An 18035-nucleotide genomic window follows, 5' to 3' on the forward strand; every position below is an offset into this window, starting at 1 on the left:
TTACTCTACTAGATTTAATTTCAATTTAATAGTTTTCTTCAGATTGTACCGGAGTCCTAACAGGGCACTCAACCAGTGTTAGTTGAACTGTGTGTTGAGCTGTTTCTAAACCTTACATGGAAAGCACTTTTTTAGTGTGTAATAGCTACATAATTAAAATTATTTTAAAGAGCAGTTTCAGAAATAGTCATTATTTGATATTAATATCAGATATAGAAAATAAAGAAGAGTTTAATGTATCAATATAATGTATTGATTGCTAAACACTCATGATATGTATGATATGCAGAACTCTTTTGTAGCAGCTGGGGATAGTGATAAAAGCCTTTTCCACAGCATTGTAGCCCTTTAGCAGGAAGACGTAGAGATCAGAACTCCATCAGACACCTGGGAAGCTGAAGACACTTGTTCAACATGTCACTCGAGTTCGTGATGCCTAGATTGTTGATTTCCTAGGGTGATAGTCTCCAGCCTTCTGTAGTTGCCACAGGTTTAGCGCAATGCTGGGAATGTAAGGGATATACTGGGAGATTCTTGATTAATTGGCGAATTGTCTGTATAGAAGGAGGCTTTGGAAACTAGCATAAGCTGAAACATTAGTATTTCACCAGTGCTAATTATGGTAGAATGCAACGATGGGAAAACTGCAGAAATAGCAATAATAATGGTCACCATTAATTAAGCACTTATTATTAAGCACTTAATTCTTCTAACAGCTCTATGAATTTCATATAATTATCAGTCTTCCAGATGGGCAGATTGAAGTTCAGAGAAGCTAAGTAACTTGACTAAGATCACAAGCTTAGTAAATACTAGAGTTTTTAAGATTCAAATTTAGTCTGTCTTGAGTCCAAAAACCATCCTCATTTTTTATTGAAATATATTTGACATACAGTATCATGTTAGTTTGGGGTATACTACATAATGATTTGATGGTTGCATACATTATGAAATGATCACAACAATAAGTCTAGTAACCATCTGTCCCCACACAGAGTTATTACAATATTATTGACCATGTTCCTTGTGCTGTACATTACATCCCTGTGGCTTATTTTATATCTAGAGGTTTGTACCTCTTAATCTCCTTCACCTATATCACCCCCACCACACACACCCCTCCCCTCTGGCAACCACCCATTTGTTCTCTGTATCTTTGAATTAGTATTCATTTTGTTTTGTTTATTTGTTTTGTTTTTATATTCCACATATAAACAAGATCATATGGTATTTTTCTTTCTTTGTCTGACTTATTTCACTTAACATAATACCTTCTAGATCCACCCATGTTGTCGCATATGGCAAGATTTCTTTTTTTATATGGCTGAGTAATATTCTATTATGAATATACACACACACACATGTATATATATCACATCTTCTTTATCCATTCATCTATCAATGGATATTTAGGTTGCTTCTATATCTTGGCTATTATAAATAATGCTGCAGTGAATATTGGTGTGCATATATCTTTTTGATTAGCATTTTTGTTTTCTTCAGATAAATACCCAGAAGTGAAATTGCTGGATCATGTGGCAGTTCTATTTTTAATTTTTTGAGGAAAATCTGTACTGTTTTCCATACTGGCTGCACCAATTAACAATCCCACTAACAGTGCTCAAGAGTTCCCTCTTCTCCACATTCTCACCAACACTTGTTATTTTTTGTCTTTTTGATGATAGCCATTCTGACAGGTGTGAGGTGGTATCTCATTGTGGTTTTGATTTGCATTTCCCTGATGATTAGTGACGTTGAGCATCTTTTCATGTGCCTGTTGGCCATCTCTATTTCTTCTCTGGAAAAGTGTCTATTCAGGTCCTCTGCCCATTTTTAAATCAGGTTGTTCGGTGTTTTGATGTTGAGTTGTGTATGGGTTCTTCGTATATTTTGGATATTAACCCCTTATCGGATATATCATTTGCAGTTATCTTCTCCCATTCAGTAGGCTGTCTTCATTTTGTTGATAGTCTCCTTCACTGTGTAAAAGCTTTTTAGTTTGCTGTAGTCCCATTTGTTTATTTTTAATTTTGTTTCCCTTGCCAGGGGAGACAGATCCAGAAAAATATTGTTAAAACTGATAACAAAGAGCATACTGCCTATGTTTTCTTCTAGAATTTTGATGGTTTCAGTTCCTACATTTAAATCTTTAATCCATTTTGAGTTTATTTTTGTATACAGAATGAGGAAGTAGTCCAGCTTGATTCTTTTGCATATAGCTGTCTATTTTTCTCAACACCCACCACTTATTGTTTATTTAGTAGCATGTTGTTTACACTCCACACGTTTGTGGGTTTTGAAGTTTTTTCTTGTAGTTGATTTCTAGTCTCATACTGTTGTGGTTAGAAAAGATGCTTGATATGATTTCAGTCTTCTTAAATTTACTGAGACTTGTTTTGTGGCCTAGCATGTGATCTGTCCTGGAGAATGGTACATGTGCACTTGAAAAGAATGGGTATTCTGCTGACTTTGGATGGAATATTATATATATTTTATATTTATCTATTAATTCCATCTGGCTAACATATTACTTAAGGTCAGTGTTTCCTTATTGGTTTTCTGTCTGGATGATCTGTCCATTGATGTGAGTGGGGTGTTAAACTCCCCTACTATTACTGTATTACTGTAGATTTCTCCTTTTGTGTTTGTTAATAGTTGCTTTATGTATTTAGGTGCTTCTATGTTAGGTGCATATATTTTTACACTTGTTGTATCTTCTTATTGGATTGATTCCTTTATCATTATGTAATGTCCTTCTTTGTTTCTTGTTACAGTCTTTGTTTTAAAGTCTATTTTGTCTGAAATAAGTGTTGCTAACCCATCTTTCTTTTTGTTTTCATTTGCATGGAATACCTTTTTCTCTCCCCTCACTTTAAGCTTGTGTGTGTTTTTCTATCTGAAATGAGTCTCTCATAGGCAGCATATATTTGGGTCTTGTTTTTGTGTCTATTCAGCCACTCTGTGTCTTTTGATTGGAGCATTTAGTTCGTTTACACTTATAGTAATTATTGATAGGTGTGTACTTATTTGCATTTTGTTAATTGTTTTCTGGTTGTTTTTGAAGTTCTTTTTTGTTCCTTTCTTCCCTTGTGATTTGATGACTATATTTAGTGTTATGTCTGGATTCCTTTCTCTTCTTTGTGTGTATTTATATAGGTTTTTGGACATTTGGTTTGTGGTTTCGGTGAGGTTCATATATAACAACATATATATGATTATTTTCAGTTGATGATCTTTTAAGTTTGAACACGTTATAACAACCTGATATTTTAACTCCCTGCACCATGTTTAATATTTTGATGTCATCTTTTTGTTTTGTGTGTTCCATAACTACTTATTGTGGATATAGATGATTTTGCTACCTTTTGTCTTTTAACTTTCCTACTAGCTTGTTAAGTGGTTGATCTACTACATTTATTGTATTTTTGCCCTTTCCAGTGAGATTTTTTTCCTTTTGTAATTTTCATATTTCTCATTGTGTCCTTTTCTTTTCCACTTAGAGAAGTCCCGTTAACATTTCTTATAAAGCTGGTTTAGTGGTGCTGAACTCTTTTAGCTTTTGCTTGTCTATAAAACTGTATCCCTCCTTCAAATGTGAATGATAGCCTTGCTGGGTAGAGTATTCTTGGTTGTAGGTTTTTTTCATTTCATCACTTTAAATATATCATGCCACTTCCTTCTGGCCCACAAAGTTTCTGCTGAAAAGTCAGCTTACTGTCTTATGGGAGTTCCCTTGTATATAACTTGTTGCTTTTCCCTTGCTGCTTTTAACATTCTCTCTTTATATTTCTGCCATTTTACGAAAAGACAACCTACCGAAAGGGAGAAAATATTTGCAAATGATGCGACAGACAAGGGCTTAATCTCCAAAATATATAAACAACTCATACAACTCAAGAACAAAAAACAACCCAATTGAAAAATGGTCAGAAGACCTTAATAGACATTTCTCCAAAGAAGACATACAGATGGCCAAGAGGCACATGAGAAGATGCTCAACACCACTAATTATAAGAGAAATGCAAATCAGAACTGCAATGAGGTATCACCTCACACCGGTTAGAAGGGGCATCATCAGAAAATCTACAAACAACAAATGCTGGAGAGGGTGTGGAGAAAAGGGAACCCTCTCGCACTGTTGGTGGGAATGTAAATTGATACAGCCCCTATGGAGAACAGTATGGAGGTTCCTTAAAAAACTAAAAATAGAATTACCATGTGACCCAGCAATCCCACTACTGGGCATATACCCAGAGAAAACCATAATTCAAAAAGACACATGCACCCCAGTGTTCCTTGCAGCACTATTTACAATACCCAGGTCATGGGAGCAACCTAAATGCCCATCGACAGATGAATGGATAAAGATGTGGTGTATATATATATATATATATATATATATATATATATATATATACAGTGGAATATTACTCAGCTGTAAAAAGGAACGCAGTTGGGTCATTTGTAGAGACATGGGTGGTCCTAGAGACTGTCATACAGAGTGAAGTAATTCAGAAAGAGAAAAACAAATATCATATATTAACATATATGTGGAATCTAGAAAAATGGCACAGATGAACCAGTTTGCAAGGCAGAAACAGAGATACAGATGTAGAGAACAAACATGGACACCTAGTGGGGAAAGCTGGGGGGGGGCAGGGTGAGATGAATTGGGAGATTGGGGTTGACATATATACACTAATATGTGTAAAATAGATAACTAATAAGAACCTGCTGTATAAAAATAAATTAATTAAATTAAATTAAAAAAAAGAAGACATACAGATGGCCAATAGGTACATGAAAAGATGCTCAACATCACTAATTATAGAGAAATGCAAATCAGAACTACAGTGAGGTACCACCTAACACTGGTCAGAATGGCCATCATTAAAAAGTCTACAAATAACAAATGCTGGAGAGTGTGTGGAGAAAAGGGAACCCTCCTACACTGTTGGTGGGAATGTAAGTTGGTACAGCCACTATAGAAAACAGTATGGAGGTTCCTCAGAAAACTAAAAATAGAATTACCATATGATCCAGAAACCCCACTTCTGGGAATATACCCGGGCAAAACTATAATTCAAAAAGGTACATGCACCCCTATGTTCATAGTTGCACTGTTCACAATAGCCAAAAGATGGAAAGAACCTAAATGTCCATCGACAGATGAATGGATAAAGAAGATGTGGTACGTATATACAATGGAACACTACCCAGCCATAAAAAAGAACGAAATAATGCCATTTGCAGCAACATGGCTGCAGCCAGAGATTATCATACTAAATGAAGTAAGTCAGAAAGAAAGAGAAAGACAAATACCATATGATATCACTTATATGTGGAATATAAAATGTGGCACAAATGAACCTAGCTTAAAAACAGAACCAGACTCATAGACATAGAGAACAGATTTGTGGGTGCCACAGGGAGCGGGGGAGAGAGAGGCATGGACTGGGAGTTTGGGGTTAGTAGATGAAAACTATTACATTTAGAATGGATAAGCAACAAGGTCCTAATGTATAGCACAGGGAACTATACTCAATATCCTGTGATAAGCCATAATGTAAAAGAATATAAAAAAGAATGTCTGTATGTGTATAACTGAGTCACTTTGCTGTACAGCAGAGATTAGCACAGCACTGCATCAGCTATACTTCAATAAAAGATATATAACCAATATATCTGCCATTTTAATTACAGTGTGTCTTAGTGTGGTCCTCTTTGGGTTGATCCTGTTTGGGGCTCTGTGATTCTTGGCCTTGGATATCTATTTCCTTCCCTAGGTTAGGGAATTTTTCAGATATTATTTCTTCAAATAAGTTCTCTGCCCCTTTCTCTCCTCCTTCGGGGAGCCTTATAATACAAATGTTAATACACTTGATGTTGTCCCAGAGGTCTTTAAAACTCCATGTCTTTTAAAATTCTTTTTTCTTTTTCTGTTCAGCTTGGTTGATTTCCACTACTTTTGTCTTTCAGGTTGCTGATCCTTTCTCTGTATCATCTGATCTACTATTGATTCCTTCTAATGTATTTTTTATTTCAGTTACTGTATTCTTCAGCTCTGTTTGGTTCTTTATATTTTCTAATTTTGTTTGTTGAGCATCTTTATGATCATTACCTTGAACTCTTTATCAGTTAGCTTGCTATCTCCATTTTGTTTAGTTCTTTTTCTGAGGTTTTTGTCTTGTTCCTTCATTTGGAACGTATTTTTCTGTCTCCTCATTTTTGTTCAATTCTCTTTGTTTATTTCTATGTATTAGATAGGTCAGTTGGGTTTTCCAGTCTTGGAGAAGTCGCCTTATGTAGGAGACATCCTGTGGGTCCCAGCAGCACACTCCCCTTTGATCGCCAGAGCTATATGCTCTAGGGGTGCCCCGTATATGGGCTGTGTGCAGCCCTCTGTTGTGGCAGGGCAGGCTACCATGGGTGCACTGGTAGGTAGGGCTGGCCCTGCCCGGGTTGGCTCTGAAGCCATGCCTTGTGTGGTGGTGGCAGACCCATTGCAGGACAATGCAGCCTTCTTGTGTGTTTGGCTGTGCGGCCCAGGAGGGTGTGGGGCTGCTGTCAGCCTGCTGGTATGTGGGGTCATAGTCCCTACATGCCTGTCTGCATGGCCCGGGAAGGCTTGGGCCTGGTTGCTCACATGACTGTTGGCAAGGCCCCAGGGGGCAAAACGCATCCTCTTAATTATCATCCTGTTATAGAATTTTTATTCACCTTCACCGCTAGTTTCTCATAAGAGGTTTTCTTTTGACCTACCCTAGTCTGCTAAACAGAGCTCTCTGGGTATCCACATATCATATCCCAAAAGCTAAGGGCCCTTTGAAAATAGATCTTCCCCATTATCATCTTGATTTTTGTTCTGGTTATTTAATGCTGCCTAACAAATTATGCCAAAACTTAGTGGCTTAAAGCAATGACAGAATTTAGCTTGCTCGTGAATTTGCAACTTGGGCAGGACTTAGTAGGGATAGCTCATCTCTGCTTTGCTTGCTGTCAGCTGGGGTGGCTCAAACAGGAATAGAATAATTATTTACATTTCTGGCAAGTGATGCTGGAAAGACTCAAACAACTGGGGACTGGTGTAGCTGAGGCTTCACAGGCCTCTCTCTCCCTCTCTATGTGGATTTGCCTGTGGCCTCTCCAGTATGGTGGTATCAGGGTTGTTGGGCTTCCTATATGTCAGCTCAGGGCACCCAAGAGACAGAGGCACAGAGAAAAAGGGAGAGGGGGTAAAGGAGAGAGAGAGAGAGAGCGAGCGAGAGAGCACACACACACATGTGCCAGGTGGAAGCTGTATTGCCTTTTCTAACCTAGTCTCGGAAATATTGCATCATCACAGTTTTTTTTCATTAGAAGCAAGCCACTAAGGCAGACACATATTCAAAAGAAGGGGAGTTAATTCGTACCATTTGTTGGAAGAACGTCGAAGAATATGTGAACTTGTTTAAAAACTCCATGGTACCATGCATCTTGCTTGAGTAGCTCCTCTGCTGTCTCAACTTCAGGCGATAGGGCTGGCCCTGGGCAGAAATGTGAAAGAAGTATGAGTTGTCAACAACATGCATCACTCCCCAGTTGTGGCCCTCGCCTCTCCCGGGGCCTCTCTTCCCACTGGTAATGGTCCTGCGTGGCTGTGGAGCTTCTCTGCTCTCCCAAACTCAGAACTTTCCAGCTCTCCTGCCCCACACCCCTCCTTACCTCCATGGTGATACTCATCTAGATGATTGGACAGTGAAGCCCAGAGATACTGGGCACCATTACCAGTGCAGCCAGCAGAGCTCCTGCAGCACCAGCACCACCCAGTACCTGAGCCAGCTCTGACCAGGGTTCATGGTGTGCCAATATTGCCATAGTACACATTTTCATGAGCCATACATTATTGCTTTCTCAAATTTTTTTTTTTTTTTTACGGTACGCGGGCCTCTCCCGTTGCGGAGCACAGGCTCCAGATGCGCAGGCTCAGCGGCCATGGCTCACGGGCCCAGCCGCTCCGCGGCATGTGGGATCCTCCCAGACCGGGGCACCAACCCGTGTCCCCTGCATTGGCAGGCGGACTCCCAACCACTGCGCCACCAGGGAAGCCCCCTCATATTTTTTATTAACGATAAGCCACAGCTTTCCCAGGATATTTCTGCCAAAACCTTCATTGTCCACTTTAGTATATCACACTCTTGTGTTCTCTGAAATATTAAATCAACATGAGTGGCATAAATGGAAGACATTAGCTTTGGTATGGCAAACACCTGTTTGATGGCATAGAAAAGAGGTGGGTTTGCCTTCCTAGGAAGAAAACAGTGGCTGCAGGAACAGAGCAGGATTTTTCTTCTTTGGCTCCTTTGATGATTTTGATATGCTGGAAAATAAAATATAGCACCTCGGGATTTTCATAAATCTTGCTGCATATTTTTCTCAAGTTTATGAAAATGCATTTTTAGAAAATAAAATACTAAAAACTTTTTAGAGCTTTGAGGAATAATAGGGAATACTTTTTTGTGTTAGTAAAAGAAATTATTGTACAGTTGTCCCTTGGTATCCTTGAGGGATCCCTGCAGATACCAAAATCCACAGATGCTCAAAGTCCCTTATATAAAATGGAATAGAATTTGCATATAACCTACCCACGCACATTTTCCCTTGTACTTTACATCATCTCTAGATTACTTAACAATACCTAATACAAAGTAAGTGCTATGAAAATAGTTGTAAATACAAGGTAAGTGCTATGTAAGTAGTTGCTGGTGCACAGCAAATTCAAGTTTTGATTTTTGAAACTTTCTGGAATTTTTAAAAAATATTTTTGATCCACAGTTAATTGAATCTGCAAATGCAGAACCCTCAGATATGGAGGGCCAACTGTTGTTCTGCCTGGAATTTCTTCCGTTGTATTTCCCAAACATCGTATTTTCATTGTGTCCTCAAAGCTGAAATAATCTGCAGGAGTTATGTTGTAAGGGCCAGTGACTCTATACCTTGTTTTAATCATCTTATAAATTGCATAGTGGTCTATTAAGGCACGAATCAAGTCCATTTTCTGATTATAAAATATGGCACTTGATTTGGGGAGTGTAGACATGGTCCTTACGGCTTTGATTTAACTCCTGATTCTTAATCACTTCATCATACGTGAGCAGTGGGTCTTACGCTATTTAAGCCCGCTTCCATAAGCAGCTGTCTTCAATCTTTGCTATTGAGGAGGATGCAATACGCTGTACCAGGGATTCTGGTATGTTACTGCAGTGCCCGATTTTAAGGCTGAGTTCAGACACAGTTGAGTGTCACCATCACTCGTGGCCATTTAGTATTTACTGTGTGACAGGATCTTGAGATTTTTATCTCATGAAATCCTCTAAGGTAGATGTTAATATCCACATTTTACAAGTAACAAAACTAAGGCTCCAAGAGATTAAATAATTTGCCCAAGATTACTTACCAGTACATGTTGCAAACTTGATTCTAAACTGGACTTTCTGGGCTTCCCTGGTGGCGCAGTGGTTGGGAGTCTGCCTGCTGATGCGGGGGACAAGGGTTCGTGACCCGGTCTGGGAAGATCCCACATGCCGCGGAGCGCCTGGGCCCGTGAGCCATGGCCGCTGAGCCTGCGCGTCCGGAGCCTGTGCTCCGCATCGGGAGAGGCCACAACAGTGAGAGGCCCGCGTACCGCAAAAAATAAAATAAAATAAAATAAAAAATAAAAATAAAATAAAAATAAAATAAACTGGACTTTCTGACTCGCCAGCCCTTGCTGTTAGCCTAATATACTCTACTACCACCATTAGTTGTAAAGAATTACTTTACTAATTCTCCATTCTTTTACCCCCCTCCCACTGCCTTATCGTAATGCAGACAGCTCCCAGTTGCTAGAGGATGCTCTTTCTTTCCAGTGGTATTGCTATAAATAAATCCTTTTCCTCATGCACTGTGAGGTAACATTCATGTAAGAAGAGAATCCAAATAAAATTCTGAGAGTTTGCAGAGTTTCTATTTGTATGAGAGAGAAAGAAGCGTTATAGCATTCAGTGACATTGTGTTGCCACATAATGAATACTTTTTTTTTTTTTTTTTTTTTTTGCGGTACGCGGGCCCCTCACTGTTGTGGCCTCTCCCGTTGCGGAGCACAGGCTCCGGACGCGCAGGCCCAGCGGCCATGGCTCACGGGCCCAGCCGCTCCGTGGCATGCGGGATCCTCCCGGACCGGGGCACGAACCCGCGTCCCCTGCATCGGCAGGTGGACTCTCAACCACTGCGCTGCCAGGGAAGCCCATGAATATCTTTTTATAATTGAGTTGAACTCCTAGGAAGCACTGGAATTGATAGTCAGCCTTGGATTGAGACAGTGAAGCAAGGAGGAAGGACCTGGGCTGCTTCCCACTGCCCTGTGTTAATTGGACTATCATATGAGCAAGCCTGGGGGAGACTTATGCAGAGTTCAGTGAGATGATAAACTATGAGAAACTGAAAGAGTAACTCTAGTAAAAGGAATACTGCTAAGCAAGAAATACCTTTAAAAATTAGGAACCTGGAAGGTGTAGTGTGCTTCTTCCAACTCTTAGAAAACTTGCTGGAGAAAGAAAGGATGGAGCAGAGACTCCCAGATTGGTACCCACATTGAAGCAGTGAAAATCAGGATTCAAAGCCTCATCAGCTGACTCTAAAGTCGGTGACAATGAGATGAGTTTGCCATATAAAAGTTCATGATAGTTGAGGGTCTGATGACAATTCCCTTTTAACTTCAGCTTGTGTTGTCATCTAGCCAACTCTTATGATAAAAGTCCTACAGGAGGTCAATGTGCTAGGTACTGCACCATAGTCTACTAGGGTTGGGGGTGGGAAGAAGAAAAAACAGACAACTGTAACAGTGATAAGAACTCTGATTGAGAGAAACACTGAGTACAGTGGTCTAAAATAGGTAGGTCTAGGAGGACTTACCGTAAGTGGTGTAATCTGAGATGAGATGAACATTTATTTGTTTTTAAGGGTATTTTTATTACTTTCAGATGTGTGTGTGTTTGTATACATTTATCGCAGAGAAATGAAAACTTTAAAAACTTATGTAGTACTATGTTGAATAAGAGTGAGTGATGACATTGAATATCCCTGCTTTGTTCCTGATCTAAAAAAGAAAGTAATTAGTCTATCACCACTAAGTTTAACGTCATCTGTAAGGTTTTTATAGGTGATGTTTACCAAGTTGAGGAAGTTCTCCTCTATTCTTATGTTTTTGAGTGTTTTTATCATGAGAGAGTGTTGAATTTTTAATGTTTTTCTGCATCTATTGATATGGTAATATTTTTCTTTTTTAACCTGTTATATGGTAGATTGTATTATTTATTCTTGAAATATTGAACCAGCCAACTTGATTATAGTATACAGTTTTTTATATATTTCTGAATTCTATTTGCTAATATTCACTTATGGATGTTTGTGTCTATGTTTATGAGGGATATTGGTCTGTAGTTTTCTGTGTGTGTGTGTGTACTGTCTTTGTCTGGTTTTGGTATTAGGATAACCCCAGCTTAATAAAATCAATTGGGAAATGTTCCATCATCTTCTTTTTTCTGGAAGACATTGTGTAAAATTCGTGTTAAATCTTCTTCAAAAATTTGGCAGAACTTTCCAGTGAAACCATCTGGGCCAGGAGAGTTCTTTTTTGAAGTTTTAAAATTATCAATTCAATTTCCTTAATAATTATAGCACTATTCAAATTATCCGTTTCATCTTGTGTAAGTTGTGGTGGTTCGTGTTTTCCGAGGGGTTGGTCTGTTTCAATCTAATTCGTCAAATTTATGAGTGTAGAGTTGTGGGTAGTATTCCCTTATTATTTCTTATATGTCTTCAGGGTCTGTAGTAATAGCCCCCATTTCATTCTTGATATTGGTAATCTGTGTCTTCTCTCTTTTTTTGTCAGTCTTGCTAGCGGACTGTCAATTTTATTGATCTTTTCAAAGAACCAGCGTCTTGTAACATTGATTTTCTCTATTGCTTTTTCTGTTTCGATGTCATTGATTTTTCTGCTCTTTTTTATTTTCTTCCTTCTACTTGCTGTGATCTCAGGGGGCTTTTGCTCTTATTCTGTGTTCTTGAGGTGAAAGCTTAGATTATATGTGACTTTTCCTCTTTTTCAATCTAGACCTTTAGTGCTCTAATTTTCCTTCTTAGCACTACTTTAGCTGTGTTCCACAAATTTTGATATTTTTATTTTCATTCATTTCACTGTATTTTTTAATTTCCCTGAGACTTTGTCTTTGACCCATTGACCACTTAGAAGTGTGTTGTTTAGTTTCCAGGTATTTGAAGCTTTTCCTGTTATCTTTCTGTTATTAATTTCAGGTTTGATTCCACTGTGGTCAGAGAACACACTGTATAAGTTCATTTTTTTTAACTGATGAGGTTTGTTATATGGCCCAGGATATACTAAGTTAACCATGTCTTAGTATATGTTTTGTGGGCACTTGAAAAGAATGTGTATTCTGCTGTTGTTGGACGTTCTATAAATGTCGATTAGATGCTGTTGGTTGATGGTGCTGTTGAGTTCTTTTGTAGCCTTCCTGATTTTACATGTAGTTGTTCTATCAATTGCTGAAAGAAGGGTGTTGAAGTTTCCAATCATATTTGTTGATTTGTCAGTTTCCCTTTTCTGTTCTATCAGTTTTGCTTAACATATTTTACAGCTCTATGGTTTGGTGGTTAGCTATTTAGGATTGCTAATGTCTAATGCTGATTGTTTATGTCTTCCGGACGGATTGTCTGTTTTAGCATTTTGTAATGTCTCACTATCTCTGGTAGTTTTCTTTGCTCTGAAGTCTATTTAGCATTTATATAACTACTCCTGTTTTGTTTTGACTAAGGTTTCCATGCTACATTTTCTGTCTTTTTTTCAAACCTACCTATGTCATTATGTTTGAAGTGAGTTTTTTGTGGACAACTTATATTTCTGTTAGATTTTTTAACCACTTCAGTCTCTGACTTTTAACTGGTATATTTAGATCATTTGCAGTTAATGTAATTATTGATATTTTAGAGCTAAGTCAGCCATTTTATTTTTTGTTTTCTGTTCTATTTTTCACTTTTCTGCTTTCTTCTTCCTACCTTCCTGTGGATTATGAACAATCTTTAGAACTTTATTTTTATTTATCTGTAGTGTTTTTGAGTATACCTCTTTGTATAGCTTTTTAAGTGATTGCTTTAGGTATATTACATATACGTAACTTATCAGTTTGAGACATTTTATCAGCTTGAGTGAAGTATCAAAGCCTTTCCTTCCTTTATTTCCCTTTACCTTCCTTAATTTATAATATAATTGTCTTAAATATTTACCTACGTTTGGAATCACATCAGAAGTTATTATAATTCTTGCTTCAAATGTCAAGCATTATTTAGAAAACTCAAGAGGAGAATGGCATTGAATTATTCATATTTTTATTGTATGTTGCTTTTCTTCTTTCCTAATGTTCTAAAATCTCTTCTTTTATTATTTCCTGTCTGTTAAGAGAACTTTCTTTAGCTGTTTTTTTTTTTTTTTTTTTTTAGGGTAGGCCTCCTTGTGACAAATTCTCATAGCTTTCATTCATCTGAGACTGTCTTGTATTTCATTCCTGAAGAATATTTTCGTTGATATAGGATGTTGGATTGACAATTCTTTTTTTTTCGGCAGGGACAGTTATTTGAAAAAATGTTCTGTTTCCTTCTAGTCTTCACAGTTTCTGGTGAAAATCCACTCTTATTTGAATTGTTTCCCTTTATAGATAAGTTATTGTTTCTTGCTGCTTCTACGATTTTTGTGTGTTTTTAATTTTCAGAAGTTTGACCATGATGTGTCTTGGTGTGGATTTCTTTGAGTTTATTTTCTTCGGAATTTATTCAGCTTCTTGAATCTGTAGGTTTATGTCTTTTGCCAACTTTGGGAAGTTTTCAGCCATTATTTCTTTGAGTGCTTTTTCAGCTGTACCCTCTTTCTCCTCTCCATCTGGGATTCAATGACATGAATGTTAGAATGTTTTTGTAGTCCCACAGGTTCATTTGGTTCCTCTTTATATCTCTATTTCTTTGCTACAACCTTCTGTTTTTCCCTTTGTTTCAGGCATTTTGTAATTGCTCATCAGAATATTTTTATGATGGCTGCTTTAAAATCTTTGTCATATAATTCTAACACCTCTGTCATCTTAGTATTGGTATCTGTTGATTATTTTTAAAACTCAAATTGTGGTTTTCCTTGTCCTTGGGTTAATGCATGACTTTTCAATTGAAACCTGAACATTTTAGGTGTTATAAGACTGTGGATTTTATTTAAACCTTTTGTTTTAATTAGCTTCCTCTGACACAGCTCTGGCAAGGGAAAAATGAGGGCACTGCTTCAGTACCTGTATCTGGCTTCTTTTGCTCAGTATAACCTCTTGAAATTCCTTTACCCATTGTGTTTATCTATTATGTTGAATCCGATCAATTTTGGGAGAAATGACATCTTAACAATATTGAATTATACAAAGAAGACCCAAATATTTATTTAGGTCTTATGTAGTGTCCCCCTGCAATGTTTTGTAATTTTGCACTTTCCTTAACTAGTTGATCTTTCTGGTGCTATTATATAGATGGTATTGTTTCTTAAAATTTATTTTCCAGTTGTTTATTGCTAGTATATAGAAATACAATTGTTTAAAGTGTGTATAGTGACTATATACACAACCTTGCTAAATATACTTATTAGTTCTATTAATTTTTTGTGGATTTTGTAGGATTTTTTATGTACATGATTATGTCATCCGAAAAAAAAGACATAGTTTTACTTCTTCCTCTCTCAACAATACGTCTTTCCTTCCTCCCTCCCTCCCTTCTTTCCTTTCTTTTTCTTTTTGGACTTAATGCTCTAACTAGGATGTTTAATACAACATTGAAAGAGGTTGTGAGAGTGAACCATCCTAGCCTATTTCTGATCTTTAGAGAAAAAGCATTTAGTGTTTCACCGTTAAATATGATATTAGTTGTAAGTTTTTCATAGAAGCCCCTTGTTAGGTTGATACTCCTAATTTGCTAAGGATTTTTCTGAATTTCATGAGAGGTATTAAATATTTTCATATAACTTTTCTGCAGCCATTGAGATAATCATATAATTTGCTATTCTGTTAATAGCAGAAGTGTTCTGTGAATTGACATATTTTTTAAGTGTAATAATAACTATTTAAATCAATGATCTTTTAAACATAAAAGTATTCTTATTAAAAATTATCACAAGTTAAGGAGACCCCTTTTCACCTCTATTTAATATTATTCTTGAATTTCTGGCCAATGCAATAAAATATAAAACAGAAATAAGTGGCCTAGCACCATCACATATGCTATGCTCACTTCCATCTAACCACTGGGCTTTGCACTGCCTGTTCTGTCTGCCTTGAACACTCCTCTCTTAGACATATGCATGGCCCACTTCCTCACTTTCATCAAGCCTTTCCTCAGGGAGGTCTACACAGACCACCTTATTTAAAATTGTGAAACCCTCCACCTCCTGCCTTCCTTGTCTCCCTTATTCTGCTCTGTTTTTCCATAGGATTTATCACCTTTTCACATACTATATTTATTATGTTTATTTATTGTTTTTATCCTCCACTAGAATGTAAGCTCCACTAAAGTGGGAATTTTTGTGTTTATTACTCATATATGTTCTCCTATTGTCTAGTATCATGCCTAGTATAGTAGATGCTCATTAGATATGTATTGAATGAGTGAATAATTATTGGAAAGGAAGAGACTAAAATCATGATTATTTGCCTTGTTAAATTGTCTAATTAGAAATCCCAAGGCAATCAAATAGAGAACTATTAAAACTAATAGGCAACAACCTAAATGCCCATCGACACACAAATGGATAAAGAAAATGTGGTACATATATACAATGGAATATTACTCATAAAAAGGAACGCAGTTGGGTCATTTGTAGAGATGTGGATGGACCTAGAGACTGTCATACAGAGTGAAGTAAGTCAGAAAGAAAAAAACAAATATCGTATATTAACGCATATATGTGGAATCTAGAAAGATGGTACAGATGAACTGGTTTGCAGGGCAGAAATAGAGACACATGCAGAGAACAAACATATGGACACAAAGGGGGGAAAGTGGGGTAGGGGTGGTGGTGGTGGTGGTGGGATGAATTGGGAGATTGGGATTGACATATATACACTAATATGTATAAAATAGGTAAGTAATAAGAACCTGCTGTATAAAAAAATAAATAAATATCACAATATATTATGAGGATATCCATTTTTTCTAAATGAATTTATAAATTTAATCATCTTTAATATTCATATTATTTAGTATTATATATCCAGTAAAATCCCAGCAGGATTTTTTTGCTTTGACAAATGAGTTAAAGGTTGTATAGATTCAAGAATAAGTGGGCAGAAGTAACCAAGAATACTTGTGAAGCAGGGGGGATTATATTGGGTTAGAGAATTTCCCTTATTATAAGGTATTGAAACATAATATTATACAATAATAATTCAAGTGGTACTGGTCCAAGAGTAGACATAAAAATTAATAAAACATAATAGGTAGCCTAGGACCTAGGCTCGAATATACAGACGGATTTAATAAATGTGTTAGGAGACATCACAAATCACTGCGGCTGGGCAATTTATTAATCATTTTTTTAAATTAAGGTGTCACGTGACACATCAAAATAAATTCTACATGGATCAAAATGCTAAATATAAAAACTAAAAAATAATGAACCATGAAGGAAAAGAGAAACAAGTCATGTTATGTGTTATTAGGATGGGCGGGGGGAGCAGTGTAACTAAAACAGGGAAAGGAATCACAATGGGAAAAATCAATCACTTTCACTACTTTTTACACCCTAATATCATCCATTAAGTTGATTTTTAATTAATAAAAAATACAGTATACAAAAATGTTGAGTTGTTTTCTTTGAATCCTACATTTGATAAATAACGGAAATAGATAATCGGAGGTTTATGTGTTTCTTTTCTATAAAGTAAAATATCAAAAGCACTGAACATGTTATACATGGATTTTGAATTAAGTAAATCAGAAATCATAAAATATTTATTTTTCTCTTAAATTTAAAGCTTTCCTAGCATTTCCCTCCATAATTAACATAGCATGGGCTATAAATAATACATCTATGTTGCATTACATGGTTGTTAGCTTGTTGAGATTGTTGTTTTTATGAAAGAACATGGATGATTTTAATGATTTTCTTATGAAAGAATGGTACAAAATATGGAAGCTTCAGGTTTTTAAAAATTTGCTCATTTTTTCCAACTTAAGAATTTAGTACAAAGAGAGTAGATCTTAAAAGTTTTCATCACAAGAAAAAATTTTATAGCAATGTATGGTGATGAATGTTAACTAGACTTATTGTGGTGATCATTTCACAGTATACAAATAACAAATAATTTTGTTGAAAACCTGAAACTAATATGTCAATTGTATCTAAATAAAAAATAATAATTTGATACAAGTTTTATGTATATTATTGAATATTTGTTTGCCTGGTTGTTGGATTAACAATAGTACTTGTGAAATTCCTTGCAATTTTGTATATTAATTAACCTTCTTTAGAAAATTCTATTGATGTTCTCAGAGTGTGTGCTGGATTGTTTTTGCATTATTACAGTTGTCATTGTTGTTTAGTGTTGAGGATGGAAAATCTCTACAGATGTCAACCCAATACTTGATGCATTTTCCAGAAATCGTTGAGGGGAGGTAGATTTCATATGAAGAAGTGAAGAAGAAGGCCTCCTTCCTTCCCCACTCCAGGCAAGCTTAAACCCTCCACTGCTTCGCTGCCACTCCCTTCCTCCAGGTCTGCCAACTCAGCTCCCTTGCCAGGTCCTTGATGTTTTACCTCCTAATTGCAACTCTTCTTGGCATCTCAGCCTTTCCACGAAAATTCTCTAAGTGGCACATAAAGGACCTTAAAAACAAAACCAAAAAAAAATGAGTACTGTGTGTATATGCATATATACACACACACACACACACACACACACACACACACACACACACACACA

General features: G+C 36.7%; 1 protein-coding gene across 1 annotated transcript in view; it reads left to right on the forward strand.

The window, feature by feature from the left end:
• DDAH1 (dimethylarginine dimethylaminohydrolase 1) overlaps positions 1 to 18035 on the forward strand; it is a 153621-nt gene that overhangs the window by 23330 nt on the left and 112256 nt on the right. The gene's annotated exons all lie outside the window — the stretch shown is intronic.

Source organism: Monodon monoceros, unplaced genomic scaffold (genome assembly GCF_005190385.1).
Source record: "Monodon monoceros isolate NGI ecotype Baffin Bay Population unplaced genomic scaffold, NGI_Narwhal_1 Super_Scaffold_18, whole genome shotgun sequence".
In the NCBI taxonomy this organism is placed as follows: domain Eukaryota; kingdom Metazoa; phylum Chordata; class Mammalia; order Artiodactyla; family Monodontidae; genus Monodon; species Monodon monoceros.